This window comes from Panthera uncia, chromosome C2, assembly GCF_023721935.1.
Source record: "Panthera uncia isolate 11264 chromosome C2, Puncia_PCG_1.0, whole genome shotgun sequence".
NCBI classification, from domain to species: domain Eukaryota; kingdom Metazoa; phylum Chordata; class Mammalia; order Carnivora; family Felidae; genus Panthera; species Panthera uncia.
In genome coordinates, this window is record NC_064810.1 from 77,426,011 (window position 1) to 77,445,657 (window position 19,647).

Here is a 19,647-nt window from a genome sequence, read left to right on the forward strand (position 1 = left end):
TCAAAGTAGGCGCATCTTATTGGAGATAAAGGAACAAGGTTGTGCTGTGATACCAACATTGGAGGCAAGCCCACACGAGCTTTTGTTTATATGTGAACACTAGGAGTAATCACGTGGCCCACACTGTCTTTCAGTGAACATAAGCCTGGCGAGGGTGCTACCCAACAGTGGTATAGAATTGTTATTCTTTTGAAAGTATAGTGGAAACTAAGTACCAGCGGAACATGGATCTAGAGCCAAGGATGAGGCACTAGAAAAAGGAGAAGAACACAGCCCTACCTTAAAGAATTTGTGAACTTGGAAACCTTGGGGGAGAAATCCTATCTCCCATATTCAGTTGACCCTGACTTCATGACCACTCCTCCCTTGCAATCCCACTGACCGTTCATGTCTACTCTAAGATTCCCCCAGACAGCTGCATCCCAGACCTCACCTGCACATGTCGCCTCACTTGCATTTGCACAGAATGTGTCCTCCTTTTAGTCATTTGCTTTTGGCCATCTGGAGTCTCTTCGCCTTTACAAAACATCACCTTTATCTAGTCCTTTATCTAGTCCCTGAAGCCTATTTGGTTATAACAGGCTGGAGGCTAGGCCCACATATCAACACCTTGAATACTACTATCATTAAATGCAAGGGAGATGTTCTTCCCCTGCTCTAAAGTTTTCCATGGGGAGGGATCTTCCATGGAGAAATATTCATAAAGCTGTTCGTCCCTCACACATTCCTCTCCTGATGAGAAGCTTTCTGAGGAGTCAGCCCAGTGACTTAACTGATTTCTGACTTTGAGGACAGAAATAGGGCACGTATGGTTCAGCTCCTTTCCAACATCCATTCAGAATCGTTGCCTACACAAGAGCATGCTTTTCTCTGCTTTTCCAGACTCCAAATTGTTTGTGGCTAGGGCAGTCCCACCTCAGGAGAGGCTTGCAGGTGGCCAGTGCTGACCACTGTCAGGAGGGCAAACCTATGTAGTAATTTCTCTTGACCTAAAACCTACACAGTCACCCAAGGCACTTTTATCAGCCCCCGGACTGACAGTTTGGTCTCCATCCGCCTGACTCGGCTGTTTGACAATGGCTTCTTGAACATGGGTCGAGAGAAGGGGGACTGTTTGCTGTGTCCCTTGAAGTCACAACAATGAATGCTCACCCAGCCTTTCTGCTGACCTTTATCTTGCAGTCAGTGGCAATGGTTTTTGTTTGTCTCTTTTTGGTAGCTCTGGGTTGGTACACACTCTTACATAAAAGGTACATAAAAGGTTGTGTCTCTACCACGTCCACAGCTCTGTTTGAGGTAACAGCTTCAAAAGGGTGTCTGTCTGTTTAAAAGAAATACATTTCCCACAGCTCTGTAACAGGTAATTCTGAATTCTGGCCACAATTAATTGGATGAGAGACTGAACCAAAACCAGCAACAGGAGATGTGCTGGAGGAAGAACTCCTTCCCAGTTTTTATTGGAGAAGAATCAGCTACAATTAAGGGGCCTTATTGTTTGGAACATCTGAAGGCAAGGCGCAGCAGGCTGGTAGCAGAAGTGGACTGGACGGGAAACCAGAGATACACAGAGTAGCATGAAGAAGCTCCGAGGAAGGAGAGGACGTCAGGGAGCGAAAATCACAGTGTCCTGTCCAGAAGGACGCTACCCAGGAGCAGCAACTGGAAAGAGGAAGAAAACCTGAGAGAATCTAAGCCCTAGGAATGGAGACCCAGTGGATAAGGAAACACGGGGGGCTTACTTTTGAGGGGATGACAAAATCAGCTATTGTTATGTCCTCGGCGATATTCTCACTTTCCATGTGGCTGGGTTGTCTGGGTGTGGACATGGTGGTTGGACTTCCTTCCTTCTCTTTGTATCCTTACCATAAATTTTCATAATCTAAAGTCAACTGAGGTAACTAACTCTGAGCACTTCTTGGCTTCCTGCAACCTGAAAGAACCTCACTACAACAGACCCGAGGAGCTATTTCTTTATTTTAAAAGAACTTAGACAAACATGATTCTAACCATACTGGAATATCATGGTTTAAAAAACATAACCAAGCCTGGGGTGCCTGGGTGGCTCAGTTGGTTGAGCATCTCTTAGTTTCAGCTCAGGTCATGCTCTTACCAAGTTCATGAGTTTGAGTCCCACGGTGGGCTCCGTGCTGAGAGTGTGGAGGCTGTTTGGGATTCCATCTCTGTCTCACTCTCTTTCTCTCTCTCCCTGCCCCTGCCCCCATCAGCTTTTACATGCTTTCTTTCTCAAAAATAAATAAACTTAAAAAAATATTAAAAATAAAAAGAAACAAAAAGAAAAAAATAAGGTCTTTTAACACAATGAAAAGGAAAATGGAATAAAGGGAGTGACAGTTTATTTTTCATGTCTGCTTTCAATCTTGTAAAAACCACGTGAACCATTCAGATTAGTTCTCGTCTCTTCCACGCCACATTTTCAAATTTTAGCCCCTTTTGATTACCTCCCGTACAAAACAGCAAGGAAAGGTTGTAAGAGGCAGGAGGCTTGGGAGGTAGAATTAACTCTCTGGACCTTGAGATCATATAGTCAGTACAGAAGGTTTAATCATATATCTTTCAAGCCTGATTATGCAAAACCCTTGTTTCTGAACAAAGAATAAGCTAAAGGTATTTTTTAGTGCATTACACTATTCGCATTTTTAATTACAGTAGATTTTTTTTATTACTGTATTAAATACCTTATTCTAGTTGAGTGAAGTGTGTGGCTGTTTTAAGTAAATAAAACTGTCACAAGAATACCTTATTCTTCCTCCATGGTGAGGGCTTGTATCCAAACCACAGAGCCATGGAAAATAACCTTCCCAACATTTACTCTCCTGGCCACAAGTATCTGTTGAAAGAAGTGTCTGCATTGGTCTGAACAACACATCTCCGAGCAACTAAGTGGAAGGACAGGTTGCTAACATGAGCTAATATGAGGATTCTAAAACATGACAGGGGGAGCTGAGACTTACTTTTGATAAACCTCAAAAAAAAAAAAACCAAGCAGTTCCAGTTTTGGATGCCTAATTCTAGCTTCCCACAAACGCAAAGATACACATGCGAGGAAACCCACCTTAATATTTACAATAAAGGGATGCCTACCCTCAGTGCCCTTCAGTGGAAGAAGCACATGATGGTACGCCCATACTATGGAGTACGGGCTAGGTGTTAAAAACAGTATGTGCAATCCCCATTTACTGGTATGAAAAGATCTAGAATCAAAAGTAAATTGAAGCTAATATCATAACACTTATGTTTAAAATAAATGTGACCTATATAGTCATACCCATAGCTGTGTGTATTTACGTACTTGTTAAAAGACTGGAAAGATGCATAACAAACTGAAACACTGATTACGAAAAAAGTACGGAGTCTGTGAAGGGTGTGCAGCAGAAATAAACAAGAGTGTGTACTGAGAGAACACTTTAAGTTCTAGTCTACATACTCCTGATTGGTGGAATATGTTGTGATGAGTATTTATTTACATACTCCATACATGTATGTGTTTCGGTAAAGTTAAGGAGCAGGATGCCTCCACCGTACTACACACGTGTGGGAGTGGTGGGCCAGCACTGATCAGTGGAGGGATCACTGGGTTCAAAATCAATAGGACCAAGAATGAGACCCCTTTCTGCCACTTTAGAAGTACAATTTGGGGCAACTCACTCAACATTGTGTGTAATGCTGAGACAATAGTTCCTGGCCATGCAAACTCACAGACTTGCCGGGAGGGTAGAATAAGATGGACATAAATCCACTCTATAAGGTGGGAAGCACTCTATAAATCTCAACTACAACTACCATTATTGTTCACATTATCTGCCCTCTTAAATTTCCTTGGAGAGAAATAGATAAGTTTGTGACAATAGATAATTTATTTTAAACTCCTCCATTTGAACCATGTTGTTTCATCCTGTCTCCTTTCGCTAAGGTCTGGAATTAAAACAAACATCAAATGAGGCTGTAGGATTTTATTTTATCTGTCACATCCTGCTGTCATTAAACACACTTGAGATGAGTGGGTTTAGTTCAAATAAAACTGCTTCTTTCTCAAACGCAACAAACATGGAGCGGGTAGAAAAGGAAGACTGCACTTGAATTGTGTTCAGAAGCACCGCACGCTGCATTTCAAGGAGATCCATCTGGCAGGCTAACACGGTAATAAGTTCTTTTAATTGTCAGGTCACTTAGATTACAGATCCAGGCTGTCAATTTTTCCATTGCGGTTTTTTTTTTTTTATTTTGGTAGCTCATTAAAAAAAAAAAAAATCTCCTAGTTATTCTGTATGAGAAAAACTACCATCTTCCTTCCTAGGAATTTAGGCAGCAATTCAATGCAACAAGCATTTACTCCTGCGCATCAACCATGGTGGAAATGAGCTCTGTGTTAGAAATTCAAGAAAGAATATATGAAAATCCTTGTGTTGCAGCAAGTCACAGCCAGTAGGGGAGATTAACTCTTACAACCCAAAATGATACCCTTAATGGGAGCAAAGGTTCTGGTACACCTGACGTTCCCCGTCTTTTTTAAGGGATTCCTCCTCAGATGTATAAATCTACATAATCTTAGCAGGGTTAGCTGCTTGCTAAAGTAAAAAGAGCAAGAGTCAGGACACCCTGAAAAGGGGCACGGATATATGTGTGTGCATGCGTGTGCAATACACATTGTGGAGGACCCTCCAAACTCAGGCCGATCCACTCTTCTACACAGCCTCATATCCACCTGCTCACCTCCATGCCTTATAAATTCTCAGCCATGCCCCATTCTCATCAAAACTTGTATTTTCGAACTGCCATATCATTACTCATACACAGTTTCCTCTTCTGGATGTCTCCCTCCTCCAAACTTCTCTTACACTTCCATTATATTGCGCATAGTCGGTACTCCATAAATAGGTGTGGAATAAGTAAAGCCTCCTAACTTTACGTGCAATAAGCATTTCCCTGCGAAATGAAAAGAATAAACGATAGTATTCCAATAAACTAGGAAGGAGACCAATATGCTGGAGAATTTACCAACCACTGGAGTTGAAAAGAACCTTAGAAATGATCTAGTTTGGTCCTTCATAAGAGATGAACTAGGGGCGCCTGGGGGGCTTAGTCGGTTAGGCGTCCGACTTCGGCTCAGGTCATGATCTCGCGGTTTGTGAGTTTGAGCCCCGCGTCGGGCTCTGTGATGACAGCTCAGAGCCTGGAGCCTGCTTTGGATTCTGTGTCTCCCTCTCTCTCTGCCCCTCCCCTGCTCACGCTCTGTCTCTCCCTCTCTCTCAAAAATAAATACACATTAAAAAAATAAAAATAAAAAACAAGAGATGAACTAGATGTTCAGAGAAGTGAAGTGATATTCCAAAGTGAAATATTTAACTAGTGGAAGAGGTGGCTTTGGAATCTGCTCTTCTAATTTGCCCAGCGCTCTATCTACACCATGCTGTTCTCTTACATTTTTGAGTGACGGGGACATGTACGGAGAAGCTCAGTGGATTAGTAAAGGTAGATGGCATTGCATTCAAAGGAAGGGAAAAAAAATCACGGGTGCTTTTTACAACAAGTGCACTTTCTTTTATAGCGATTGATTCCTGAGACCATGTCCAAGAAAATGTACATTCAGGGACTGAGTGGACCTCTCCTGCCAATCACAATGAAGAAACGTGCACGGCTAAGCTCTGAAGAAGCCAATGACAACAGTGAATTTCTACACTGAGTAAAATGTTCTTGGAGCTTAAGAAGGAATTTAAGGTTAGGAATATATTAGAAAGGGACACAAATGCAGATCTTGTAGGCTGAAGAAAATGCTCCCAAGTCTCATCTCATTCTTCTGCATGGAAAGACAGATTCGCTTAGGTACTAATGAGCACACAGACTTTCTAACTCAGGCTGGGAGTCCCATTTACATTCAGAAGAAAGGCCAGGGCGTTAGACCAGAAGAAGGATGCTGTTTGAAATCTAGGGTATGCTGCACCTGCTATAGGACTCTGGAGCAAATCATTTCATCTCTCAGCCTGTTTCCTCATCTCTAAAATGTACCTAAGAATCCCCATCTCCAGGAGCTTTTGTGAGAGTTCAATGCTAATGAATAAATGAAGGAACTTTGCAAATGTTAAGATATTAAGTGAAAGTACTGAATTGCCATTATCAAGAAGGAAGCTCAGCCCTTGAAGGGCCTCTAGATCAGCCAGGCTCAGAAATGTTACCTGGTTACTACTTCAGGAGTAACAATGGGAATGTACAAACATTGAATCACATAAAAGGAAGAAAACAGAAATGGATGTCCTCGATACTGAGTATCCAATAAACCGAGGCAGAAATCAATGACATCAATCGATGCAATTCTGGAGAGACTAGAGGGTTAGGACTATCATTTAAATATAGAGGAAGGTTTTGGGGGGCCTGGGTGGCTCAGTCCATTAAGGGCCTGACTCTTGGTTTCGGCTCAGGTTATGATCTCATGGTTCATGGGTTCAAGCCCTACATCGGGCTCTGTGCTGACAGCATGGAGCCTGCTTGGGATTTTCCCCTCTCCCTCTCTCTCTCTGCCCCTCCTCTGCTTGTTCATTCTCTATCTCTCAAAATAAATAAATAAACTTAACATACATACATACATACAAACATACATAAGTAGAAGGAAATCATTTGGCATGGGTCAACTAGTAGGATATTCTGAGAGTCAGGCCTGGAAGCCAGGTCCTCCAGATCCCACGCTCCATTCATAGGAGATTATGAAAGTCTAAGAAACACACAAGGAAATGGACATCAGAGTGCAGCAGAGATTGCTGGTAGTGATTTGAGGCATCACTGAACTGGAAAGGATCTGGAAAGATGACTGCAGGCCGTTTTCCTCTCCTTAACAATGCAGTGGAAGACCCTCTGGGGCTGGCATAGCACAGAGAAAAATCAGGTAAAGAAAGAGACCCCCAGCTATCCACAAGAAGGGAAGTAAACCCATACCTAGTAAGGGCCAGTCCCGGGGTTGAATGCCATCTATGCATTCTCTCTCATAAGTCTAGCCATGTCATAACATAAATATAACTATTCTTTCCCATTTTTTAAGTTTATTTATTTATTTTGAGAGAGACAGAGATAGTGCCAAGTGGGGCAGAGGCAGAGAGAGAATCTCAAGCAGGCTCCACACTGCCAGCTGTGGAGCCTGATGCAGGGCTTGAACTCACGAACTGTGAGATCATGACCTGAGCCGAAACCAAGAGTTGGTCGCTTAACCGACTGAGCCACCCAGGTGCCCCATAACCGTTCCTCTCTTACTGATGAGAAAATTAGGATCTTAGAGAAATGAAACATCTCTCCAGCATTCACAGAGCTGCTGAGTGGTAGATGGAGAATCCAGGTCCCAGATAGCAGAGTGAGAACACGAGCCTGTTCTGTTCGGCCAGATGAACACCCACACAAGCCCCAGCCGCCTGGGAGGTGGTATATGTCTCAGGCGCTGGAAGTAGAAGGTCAGTAGAGCTGCGGTGTGGACAGCTGGCATTCAAAGGAGAAAGTGGTTTGGGCAACAGTGTTGCATTCACATTTTCTGAAGTGAGTTTATGTGAGGTAAGTGGTTTTAATTTTTTCTGATGAGAAATTGGGGGATTCTGGGTACCTTTTCAAAGCACATATATTTCTCTTTGTGGCACCAGCATGGCAAAAGAATAATGAAATATGCATGAACATAAATATAAACGGTGTGGGTGACGAGTCAGAATGACTCGAACAAAGAGGCTAATAAGCGGCTTTGTTTCCCAGGTCTGAGTGAAATAGTTGATTCTGTGAACATAGGCATACAAGAATGAAAACAACACATTCTCATGGCTTTTCCCTACTAGACACAACTCTACACACTGCAGCTCCAGGCTTCATAGAACTGAAGCTCTTATTATACCATCATCCTTAACTCATAAAAATCAAATTGTATTACTCCGTTATCATAATGTTCTAAGTCTTTCTCACTTGGTGCATATTTCACATATCATTTTACACCCTAATGAGATCCTGAATAGGTTACATTACATATACATCTGATAGAATATTTAGGACTCAATTTTCACCATCACTGAACAGCTTTATGCAATTCATATATTCAAAAGTGTGTGAATAATCAGGTACTTGTGATCATGATGGCGGGCCAATTAAGAGCTGAAGGTTGGGCCATATGTCATCGGAAGGAATTACTCCTCAACCCCAGCCTAGAATTCCAGGCGGGATGGAAGCGCTGGCAATTAACTACTTCAGCTCCCTCATGTGACATCGGGGGAGACTAAGGCCCAGAAAGGGACGGGTGGGAGGACACACAGCTAGACAGAGGCAGCGCATGTACAAGAATCCAGATATTTTGTTTCCTAATCTCCATAATGCCTTCTTTGTCTCCCATTTGAGACAAAGTCAAGATCTTTGTTTTATCAACAACTCCTCTTTTTCCCCACGAATTCAGAACAGAACAAAGGCACTGCTCCTCTGAGAAAAGCAGAGTCATGTACACATGTCTTCTCAGTAGCAGAAAGTTAATCAAAAGTAGTCAGTGTGACCCATTGTACTTTATATCACTGAATTCATTTTTGACATTTGAAGAACCTATGGTTTTATTTTGCTTTTATTTAGAACAGCAAGTGGGAGGTAAAAATGTCAAAATAACTATGGCCTCACAGTTCTGGTAAATCTATTCACTGGATTGTTTTAAAGACTGTTGAGGGTTTAATTTTTTTTCCCCCTAATTGCCTTCATTTGTTCAGCAGACATTCCCTGAGTGACTAACCCATACCAAGTCCTATTGTGTCGGATGCAATGGAAGATCCAGAGACAGAAGCACACACAAACCTACTCCCCACAAGTAACAGGGTTCCTGTCTTACCAGAGAAGGGGAATGCACACAGCTGATCTTAACTGTAATAGAGCACAGGATGTGACAAGTGCCCGAAGAAATGTGTACATCAAGTCAGATGGGGTGGGAGGCAAGTTCCAAGGACGACAGTGCCAGGTAGACAGTGATGATGAGGTATTACAGGTAGCTTTAAATTACGAGCTAGAAATTACAGAGTCCACTGGAGATGTGTGCAATAGGAGGAATTACGAGCTCGGTAAAGTGTACCACCATCGGATGTAAAGATGAGATATGGAGATACAGGTTTCCATCTTGATGCTTTTGGTATATAACAGTTTACCCCAAATAAAGAAGTCAGTTTAACAGAAAGTCTTGTGTTTCTACAGAAGAACCAAAGAACTAAGAGGCAGACAAGAAACTTACTGGCCGGGAGCGGAGGTGATATTTGGTCTGAGTGTCTGGTGGGAGTAAACACGCGCCTGTACACACATACCTGACTTGCTTTCTGCTCAAGAATATTGATGGGGATTGAAAGGGCGCACTTGCTGTGATGAGCACCGAGTGTTTTTTGAACGTGTGGAATCACTAAATTGTAGACCTGAAATTAACAGTACACTGTATGTTAACTAACTGGAATTTAAATAAGAATTTTTTAAAAAGGTATTGGTGATATCCACTCCTTATTGGTTTGTGGGACCTTGCACAAATCAGTTCACTTTTCTGAACCTGTTTGAGAATCTCTAACATGAAGTACTGACATCGGGCTCTCTCAGTTCTCATGTCCTCTGTTGTTTTGCTTATTGCATACATACATGCAGAAAAGAGAACACCAAACCATCACGAACCCATTCTCCACACTTTACTAAATTGTGGCATCAGCAACAATAGAATAAGCCTTCTACAAGTCTCCGGCTTCCCTCTGATTCTTCTTGACTCTTATCCTTATTCAGGTAAACATGTTAGCCAAGGTCCTTTGAACGGGGCACAGGCCTCCGGTGTTCTGGGGAAGGACAGGTCAGTGGGAACTACGTTAGAGCCTTTTCAGTAGCAACCCACTACTCCTCAAAAAGCAAACTGAGGACTTGAACATACCACTTTACCACCTAGACTGCACGCTATGTGAAAAAGCCAAGAAACACCTGTTGTCATTTTGCGAACTGGTAAACGAAGGCACAGGAATTAGACCAGATGTTCGCTCCCAGTATCTCCTTCCATCGAGGGACACAGCTCTTAAAAATACACCTCCGGCTGCTGAAGTTGTTGCCACTTCACTCCTCCTGGCCCAGGGTTGCTTTAGATTTAAAAACAGGTTTCCAGAATCCAACAAACACAGTTTTTGCTATAGTTCGGATCTGTGAAGAGTTATCTTTACTCATGTATTTCAAAGAAGAGAAAGGAAACAAACATCAACCTCCTCCTCCCTTTCTTTTCCAACTCATGAAGACACTTTTAAAATAAAGACCCGATTATTTGAGCTTCTGGAACTATGAAAGGGAGAAATCCAAAATGAAGGCCTCATTTTATTCTTAGGTACTAAAAAGAGAAAGAATGTGTAGTTGCCATAGAGGTACCCACCACAGAACAAGACCAACGCCACAGTTCAACTGAACAGAGTAATAGCTCGGGGTCCCTTACAGGAGTGAGAAAAGTACAAGGGTTTACTTGTGCAATAACCTGTAAAGGGAGGGGATGGTAGATTAAAAAGACACTGAAGAATTCTAAGAAATTAAAACGCGTTTGTAAGACTCCAGCAATTAGGACTCTACCCCAGCATTACCACATTGCATATTGGAATGACCCTGCATGTGACACCCTGATCAGTCACCAGGACATTCAGAAACCATTTTAATCAAGCCTAAAGTGCCAGATCTGCCAAGCCCTGCATTAAGTTTTGAGGTATGGGCAGGATATGGCTTCTCAGTGAACTCGATCTAGAAGACAGAACTAGTAGATTACAATGTGGTCAATTCATGTAATGATTGTGAAAATGCCCCCAAGAAAAACAAAGAAAGAAAGAACATAAAATAGGCCAACCATTCAGGTGCAACTCTCGAGAGATGTGTGATTTTTAGGATAAGAAGAAAACATAAGGCAGGTTCATTTTCATTAAATTTTACTGATTGTTCTATTCTTAATCATAAGACCTACCATTTATTGGCCATTTGCTATGTCACAGATACTGTGCTAAGCATTTATCTCATCCAACCTTCCCAATAGCGCTATGAAGTGGAGATCATTTCCTCTCTCAAAAAATAAGCATAGAGGAAGGTCAAATAAGTTGTGTAAGCTTAAAAAGTAAAGATATGGAGCCAGGATTGTAACTCCGGAGCCCTTGCATCTAACCATTATTTAGCGTGGGTTCCACCCGGACAAAGGAAAAGTACATCAGGTATGAGCCAGAAGCTCAACACAGCAGTGAGACCTGTTTGTGTCAAGGCAAACCCCACAAAAGACCTGACTAAATCCAGTGATCCACTTCTCAGTCCTCAAGCTTGTACTCAGACCACAAGCTTGTACTGTATGATGATCATTGGCCCAACAGATCCCCGACCCCTTCTTTTCTCGCTCCCCTTAAGATCACTCAGCTCCAGCTATCTTTGGCCACTTTACTCTTTCAGAAACAGGCTAGTTGCTGGCCATGCACCTCTCCCAGGGCTCCCCCATTCGTGTTCTCCTCCTTCAGGGACATTCTCCCCTCTGTCCCAAACATCTGCATGGCTCACTCCCTTCCCTACTTGAGATTTCGGCTCCAATATCACCCCCTCATCAGGCCTTCTCTTCTCTACCTACCTTATGCAAACTAGCAACTATTACTGCACTCTTACCAAAGTACTTCCTGTATTTATCTTGCTTTTCCTCTACAGCACTTAACTCCATCGGACTTAATGTTTACTTGTTTTTTCTCCCCAAAGGAATATGAACGGTTTGGGGAAATACATTTTCTTTTATTCAAAGCTGCAGCTTCACCTTCTAGAAGAGAGCCTGCCATTCAATAGGTGTTCACAAAATATTTGTCATGATACAATAATCCCCGCCCCCTTCCACATGAGGGATACATTCCAAGACCCCCAGTGGATGCCTGAAACCAAGGATAATACTGAACAGTATATATACACATATATACATACATATATATATACACATACATATATATACACATATACATATATATACATATACATATATACATATATATACATATACATGTTTTTTCTATATATACATATCTGTGACAGTTTAATTTATAAATTAGGCACAGTAAGAGATTAGCAACAATAACAATAAAATAGAACGATTATAACAATATGCCGTAACAAAAGTTACATAAATGCGGTCTCTGGCTTTCTCTCCCAAAGTACCTTATTGGACTATACTTATCCTTCTTGTGATGAAGGGAGGTGATAAAATGCCTACCGTAACAAAAGTTACATAAATGCGGTCTCTGGCTTTCTCTCCCAAAGTACCTTATTGGACTATACTCATCCTTCTTCTTGTGATGAAGGGAGGTGATAAAATGCTTACATGATGACATGAAGTGAGGCGAGTGACGGAGGCATTGTGATGTAATATTGAGTCACTACTAACCTGACAACAGGCCAGAAGGAGGACCCTCTACTTCTGGGCCAGGGCTGACCACAGGTAACTTAAATCATAGAAAGCATAGCCATGGATAAGGGAGGAATGCTGTAATGAATAAATGGTGCCTCTGGTCACTCTTATTAGAGTTCCAGAAGACAACCTGAAGAACCCATAAGAATAGTGTAAAATGTAAAGCTGCAGTGTAAGTACTTCTAAAAATGGCTTGCTGATTTAGAATCAAAGTGAAATATTATATGCATCACCATAGATTTGGACTGTGAGTCACAGACTGTCAAACGTGAGAGGCAGCTGTAGTGGACCAAAATGTAGCTGGGAGTCAGACGATGCTGGTTCTGGTCCTGGCAGTGCCCCTGACCTGCTATCCAACCTCAGACAAGCAGCCTCGTCCCTGTAGACACTCCTTGTCACCCAAATAAACACCGATTCATCTCTACTCTCTAACATTCATTGGTATGAATTCAACTACCACTCATTCAAAAGATACTCTTTCTGAGTTTACACAGAGGAGATAAATTCATTGCTGTCAACTCTACTTACAAGTTAGGAAAGAAGTCACATTTGAAATTGTGTGTCTTTTTTTGTAAAATTATGCCACATCGTTAACACCTAAAGTGGGAGATAGAAGGTTCTTCCTCTCCATGCACCACAGTGGGTGTTAGATGTCATCAACTACAACACAGAAGTAATAACTATTTAGGATGCTAAACTCTTCCAAAAACACATGTGCATGGATACACACACACACACACACACACACACACACACACGCTAACACAAAATTCACACCGAGAAAACAATTTGCAGTTTTCCCTCAAATGGACTCGTTTCCCATCTTGAAAGGCAGTCTCACATGGGCACGAAATGTGTTTTCTCCTAAGTAGTAGAGATGACCTTTAAAAATGCACCCCCTCTTTCTTCCCCAGCCTGCAATCCCATGAAGATCAAAGCCAGTTTGCTATTCTGCATTAACATTTCTGTGATCAGATATAACGTGAGCACCTCGATTCTATCTGTGTCAAGATATCTTCACACAAGTGACTCATCTGGTAAAAGCTCGGGCACTGAACACTGCTCTGACAACCATCTCCTTTGAGGTTGATTCCACGTTGGTGGTGTTACAAGCCAACGTCCTGTTTAGCTGCTTTCCTCTGCAACACAACACTGTAATTAAAACTGACTAAACAATAAATCTCAATTTCCCTGTTCCATCAGGAGAATCTTTCAATTTACTAGGCTTCGTCTATTCGCCAGCTCCTCCTCTGCATTACGAATCATTCTTGAACAAGCACACAAGTTAACTACCCACGCTTACGTTGAACGTGCAGAGATTCAGTGCCAATTCTGTCATTAGACATCCTAGATCTGCTCCTTGGGGACCTGAGAGGAAACTGGGTGTTTGCCTGAGTTAAATATGTGAAGAGGCTATCCCCCTCCTCACGCAGGCCCTGTCAGCTCCAGAAAGCACAAACTCAACGGGCTGCCCTTGCAAGGAACAGGCATCTCTTTGTCCTCCTAAATACCTCTTGCCGTGACCAAGTTCCAGTTTCCAGAACCTGAAACACCTTTGCCCAATGAAAACCTTCCTGAACTTTTTACCCAACAACTCACAGACCATGAATGGCATTCCCTCAGACTCCAAGACAATCAAGTTAGGGAGACGATGTAGAAAAAGAACGTGGTAAAAAGAGGTGAGAATATTAATGATGAGAATGATGAGAATATAATGATGGCACTGAATTGTGTTCCAGTGTGTGGAGTCGAAAAATAGATTCAATTTTTCTCATAGAAATAAATGCAAAGGGTTGTTGGGTACCACAGAGCTACCCACTTGGACAGTTAATTACAGACTAAATACCCCTGTGCTAAAAAAGAACTGAATAGTTCCCGATTGGCATCAGAATAACCTCAGAACTCTACATGGAGCGCAAAACACAGTCCACAATCTGGCTACTGATCCCTTTTCTCAGGGACAGCCTCACTGTCTATGCATTAACCATGTGTGATCATTGACATTCCCAGAAACAGACAGTGGTAGGTGAGATAACACTTCAGTCGTAGATATCTGCACTCGAATTCCCAGAAGCTGTGCACGTGTTGTTTTACTTGGCAAAGGGAACTTTGCAGATGTGATTAAATCTTGAAATGGAAGGGTTCTCCTGCATTATCTAGACGGGCCGAATCGGATCACATGACTTCTAAAAAGCAGAGAACCTTTCCCAGCTGTGGTCAGAGGGAGACATACCCTTAGAAGAAAGGTCAGAGAGATAGAAGGTTGCCGGCTTTGAAAGGACTGGGAATTTCCTTCAGAATAGGCCACAAGCCAGGGGATCCGGGAGGCCACTGGAAGCTGGAAAAGCCCCCAGAATTGCCCCCTAGCACCTCCAGAAACAAAAGCAGTTCTGCTAACACCTTTATCTTTGGTGAAGAGACAGGTACTAGACTTCTAAACTACAGAATTTGAAGATAATAAAGAAATGTATCGCTTTAAGTCACCAAGTTAGTGGCACTGTCACAGGGATAATAGACTGATAATAATAAACTGATAACATAGGTCAAGCTCACACTTTCCGGCCTTTGCCCATGAGTTTCATGAGCTGATGATGGCCCATGCTTACTTCTCATACAGTTTTCCAGATCATAGTTAAATCAGCAACACATGACTGTTTTCTCAGTCCTAGTTCCCACCGGGTATTTACTACAATACTGTCTTTTTACTACAGAAACCAGTACAGTTATATGTACTGAATAAGTAATCTTAACGGGAGGCTAAGATGAAATTATTCAAGGATTTATGAAACATCAGAGATCAGAGTCATAACTTGGAGGTTAGAAAGCTAAAAACTCTTGGAGCACCTGGGTGGCTCTGTCAGTTAAGCATCTGACTCTTGACTTCAGCTCAGGTCATGATGTCACCAGTTTGTGGGTTCAAACCCCACAAGGGGCTCTGTGCTGACAGCCTGGAGCTTGCTTGGGATTCTCTCTCCCTCTCTCTCTGCCTCTGACCCACTCAGGCACATATGTGCACACGCACTCTCTCTCCCTCAAAAAAAAAAAAAAAAAGTAAAAAAAAAAAAAGGAAGAAGGTTAAAAACTCTTATTTGACATTTGACAGATGGGGAAATTGAAACCGAGAGATAGGAAGGCCCCAGGAACACCGCACAATTTTCTGTCAGTTAATCCAGTTAATATTCAAACCACTTACACAAGTTGCTCCACCTGAGGTGAAAGGACCTCCAAGATGGAATCACATCTTTCTAATCTGACCTCTTAACGTTCCTCCCTTCTCGTACCCTTCTCCCAAGACAATGCTAAACGGCACAGGGTTTCCTGAAATTGCTTATATCTCTGCTCCTAGAGCATCATTCTCACCAGCATCACCCAATGCCCATAGTTGACCATGAAATAAAGGCCAGGCACAGGCGTGACTTTTTTTCAGGGGAGAATAATCTATCTCTTTGGCGGAAAGTGACTTCAACAGCCACCACCATCCCTCCTACTCCCAACACACACAGACGTGTATTTTACATTCTCCTCCTATGGCTCCTCCTCTATCTTCTCTGTCCGTGCCTATGTTAGGATTTCCCTACTAAAGTTAAGGTCCTAAAGGGAAGGTTTATTTTTATAGCCTGCTAACTCACACAGGATCTGTTCCCATATAGACCTATTGGTTTGATGAGGGGCCAACACATTTAAAAATATTTGGAAACACTAGATGCTTTACAAGAAACTAGGTTTATTACTAAACTTAATAATAAAATAGGAACTCTCTACAAGAGTTCATAGTTTGGACACTATTTCTCTATGGAGAAATATATGCAATTGTTACTGAAAACATCTTATGACCCAGTTTCTTTCTCCAGATCCAACAAGCTCCCTGAGGCTCATAAGAAGACACTTTGCCAAAAGATACACGGACACCAACTAAGGTTTAATGAGCTGCTTTCCCTGATATCTCATTTAATACACCACCTCATGAATTGGGCAGCACAGCTACCTCTGCCTCTCTTCTAGAAATAAGGGATGCTCGTTCAGACAACTTTCTCGCCACAATCTAATGTGCCTCACCACTCCTAACCGACAGTCTTACCAGTCAGCTTGCCAGTAACTTGAAGCCTGCAAGTGTAACGGGCCAGCAATTTGTGCTTTTCAAAGATTCCAACTGCCAAAAATAAATGAGAGCTTAGGACACAGCCACCATGCTTAATACCCAAAGACTTGTTTTGTTTGTTTTATTTTTCAAAGGCTGTGGCTTTGCTGGCTCCTGCTTTATATGATTTCTTATTATGCTCTATGTTGAATTATACTTTTAAATTTTTGGACAAATCACTGTAACACAGAAGTCTTGTTCAATTTAACAAGCTGTGGAGAGTGGCAAATGGGGGCAGGAGGGTTCTCTTGATGCCAAAAAAATAAGACTGACTTTGAAGTATCTTGGTCACATTAACAGCAAAGAGCATCCTTTTTCTCTTACCATAAAAGTACCTTGTGAAAATACTACAGAATCTGAGACATACACAAAGTTCAGGAAAGCCTCGTGACCAGTGTACTCACTGCTGGTGTAAATATAGTGACAGAGATCACCAACGCTACCTTTCCCAACAGTAGACCTTAACATTTGGTACCCGTATTGGAACGCACACCAATCCTGAGCCTTCACGTGTCCATCAGCTTCCAAGGTGGGAATGATCAACCAGTGAAGGAAAAGAACTGAAATGGTCATTATAAGCCGTATTTTCTAAATGTTAGCTCTGCCACTATGTCTCAGTTGTTCTCATTTCTACTAAGGACAATACATATGTGGCAGTGCTCTGGAGAAGACACTTCCGGGTAGCCCTAAACTACTCGTTCTTGCAGTGAGTGGGAAGTGCACACGCCAACTAAGAGCCGTGCCTTGGCTCCGAATACCCCTGCAGTGAGGTCATAGCGAAGCCAGTCCAAGTGTTTGCTAGAATAAACAAGAGGCCACAGATGCGATCTGAGATGGCTTCCCTCCCTGGGCAAACAACTAGGTGAATGTGTCAAGAGGAGAAGATGGTGTAAGAGGTAAAGAACAGGAGTAGCCAGACCCCAAATGTAGATAATTTTTGCATGTGTTCTCACCGACTTCTTTGGGCATCCATCTCAACAGAACTTAAGTACGTTTCTATGAGGTTATAAACTGCACCGTTTCCCCCATTTAGGTACCTGCCCCAAATCACCAGGAAGAGATAGGGAAAGTGATAAAGGACTTACACATTCCGGTTTCTAGTCTGGATTAGATCCACCATAAAATGTCTCCTCATTGTCTAGAGAAGTTACTTGACATGAACTGCAATGTACAAAAATTTGATTTCATTGTGAAGAAATCCTTTCTTTTAGGGGGCTAACTCTTCTGGGAACTATTTCAGGGTACCACTGTACAGCAGACAGAAGCATGGGCATTGGAACCAGAGAGCCACAGTTGTAATCACCACTGAGTTATGAGATATATGGCTTTGGGAAATTTACTTACCCTCCGCCAACCTCAGTTTCCTCATCTGTTCAACAGGGATATAGCGAGTATCACCTCCCAAGCTTAGACATTAAATAAGACAATGTATGCAAACAGAGATCCTGACAAATCATAAGAAGTTAGGCAATACTAAGACTATTATGTAGTTAACAGGTGTGCACACGTGTGTATATGTAAGCGTGTAAGCATGTACACGGCATATGTGTGTATATGTGTAACTGTGTGTCCATGGCTGTATGCATGTGTGCATACGTGTATATGTGCATATAGGTTTGTACCACCCATACTGCTGTGTAAGTGGATGTGGGTCTACTTGTGTGCATACGAGGTAGTGGAGAGAAGTAGGAAAGGAGGAGAAGGAAAAAAGAGAGAAAACAGGGTCAGGGAGGTGGCAAGACACTAGATTAAAATTAAAAATAAAGGCCTTGATGGATAGTAGCTTTAAAAACACATATCCTGACAAGCAGAAGGGCAATTAGATATCTCATACCACAACAATGACACATCCTCAGATTAAATTTCTAAATCTATTCTCCCATTCTAAGGCCTTTTCTTCCCAGAAATTGCAAAACAGGGAACAAGAATAGATGTGTGAGCCTGTGCATGTTTGTTTCTTACCCACTTGGAGAAAGGGTGTGAGGCGGTCATGAGAGCATAAACTTAGTTTTTATTGAAAAAAATAAACCTATTCCCCAAGGAGAAATGGGCGGTAGTGGAGGCCTCTGAGCTACTCAGTCTCAGGTAAGCAGAGTCTATAGTTATTAGGTTTATCAGTCTTTCTACATCTCAGATGCTGAAATCTGGAGATAATGAGATAAAGCACAATGCTACAGCTTTCAGTGGTAAAACCAGAGCATTACTATAAAGCAGAATGTTCTGGCAGTCAGGCTTGGAGCTACCAAAAATACATAAACTATATAAAATCAGTTTTTTAGAAAATCGTATTTGCAGATTTCTGAGCTATCAGGCAAGCCAACGTCCTCTAATCCCTTTAGAAGACATCCATGCTACCCCCCGCCAAAAAAGAGGGGGGGGGGCATTTGAAGAGGTAGCAGCAACACAGTGAGGCTCCATCAATTTATATTGTTCCTGGATTTCAATTAATAATGTGGAGCTTTAATTTACAGGGAGAGTTAATATATTCTGGTACTGTAATCATATCTTAATATGATCCAGCCCCTCAATGTAATCAATAATGAGGACAACAAAATAAAACAACGGAATATAGATTTCTCTTAAGCTGTCCACCGACAGCCAGCTAACATGGGAAACCGCTTTGTGTTGGAACATCTCATTATTATTTTCATAAATTCAAGGCCTCTAAACACATCAACCACATATGTTCCAGGAATGACAGTGGCCCCCGCTGTTAAAATATCATGGCCATGATCAGAGGGTTTCATCTCCTGCCATTCCTGCAAGAGTCTTGGTTTCTTACCAACTAGATCTAATCTTTACTGTCAAGCAAAGTAATGAGTATTTAGGTGAATCCAGAACAGGCCAAACTAGTACTGAGGCATCTTAGGACCACCTGGCCCTTGCACCCACTGCCTCCCAGTGTGTGCATTCTATGAGAGGGATGCGTAGTAACAATGTGAATGGGAGAGTCAGTCCCCGGCCAGATCTCTACGCCCTCCTCTGTAAGACCAGGGGACTTGAAACGTAAGACCTCCAAGGACCCTTCCCATGCTGGAGAGTGGGACAAGGGCAAGTTGAAACATGCAGCATTTTACAAAAAGTTCTG

General features: G+C 42.2%; 1 protein-coding gene and 2 long non-coding RNA genes across 14 annotated transcripts in view; 1 reads left to right on the forward strand and 2 right to left on the reverse strand.

Annotated features, from left to right (window-relative positions):
* Nucleotides 1–19,647, reverse strand: part of LPP (LIM domain containing preferred translocation partner in lipoma) — a 679,983-nt gene that overhangs the window by 304,321 nt on the left and 356,015 nt on the right. The window contains exon 1 of one of the 12 annotated variants that reach the window (XM_049629523.1): nt 12,277–12,361. The exons of 9 other annotated variants lie outside the window; for them this stretch is intronic. The gene's annotated coding sequence lies outside the window, so the exon portion shown is untranslated. Of the gene's footprint in view, nt 1–12,171; nt 12,362–19,647 lie in introns of those variants that run through there. 2 more of the 12 variants (XM_049629522.1, XM_049629524.1) reach the window with 2 other exon arrangements.
* On the reverse strand, nt 3,957–9,293 carry LOC125921844 (uncharacterized). Its single transcript, XR_007457515.1, has 2 exons — nt 4,732–9,293; nt 3,957–4,382 (listed from the first exon to the last, which is right to left on the reverse strand). It is a non-coding gene; the product is annotated as an uncharacterized LOC125921844 (long non-coding RNA).
* LOC125921841 (uncharacterized) lies at nt 12,372–16,618 on the forward strand. Its single transcript, XR_007457512.1, has 2 exons — nt 12,372–12,451; nt 16,273–16,618. It is a non-coding gene; the product is annotated as an uncharacterized LOC125921841 (long non-coding RNA).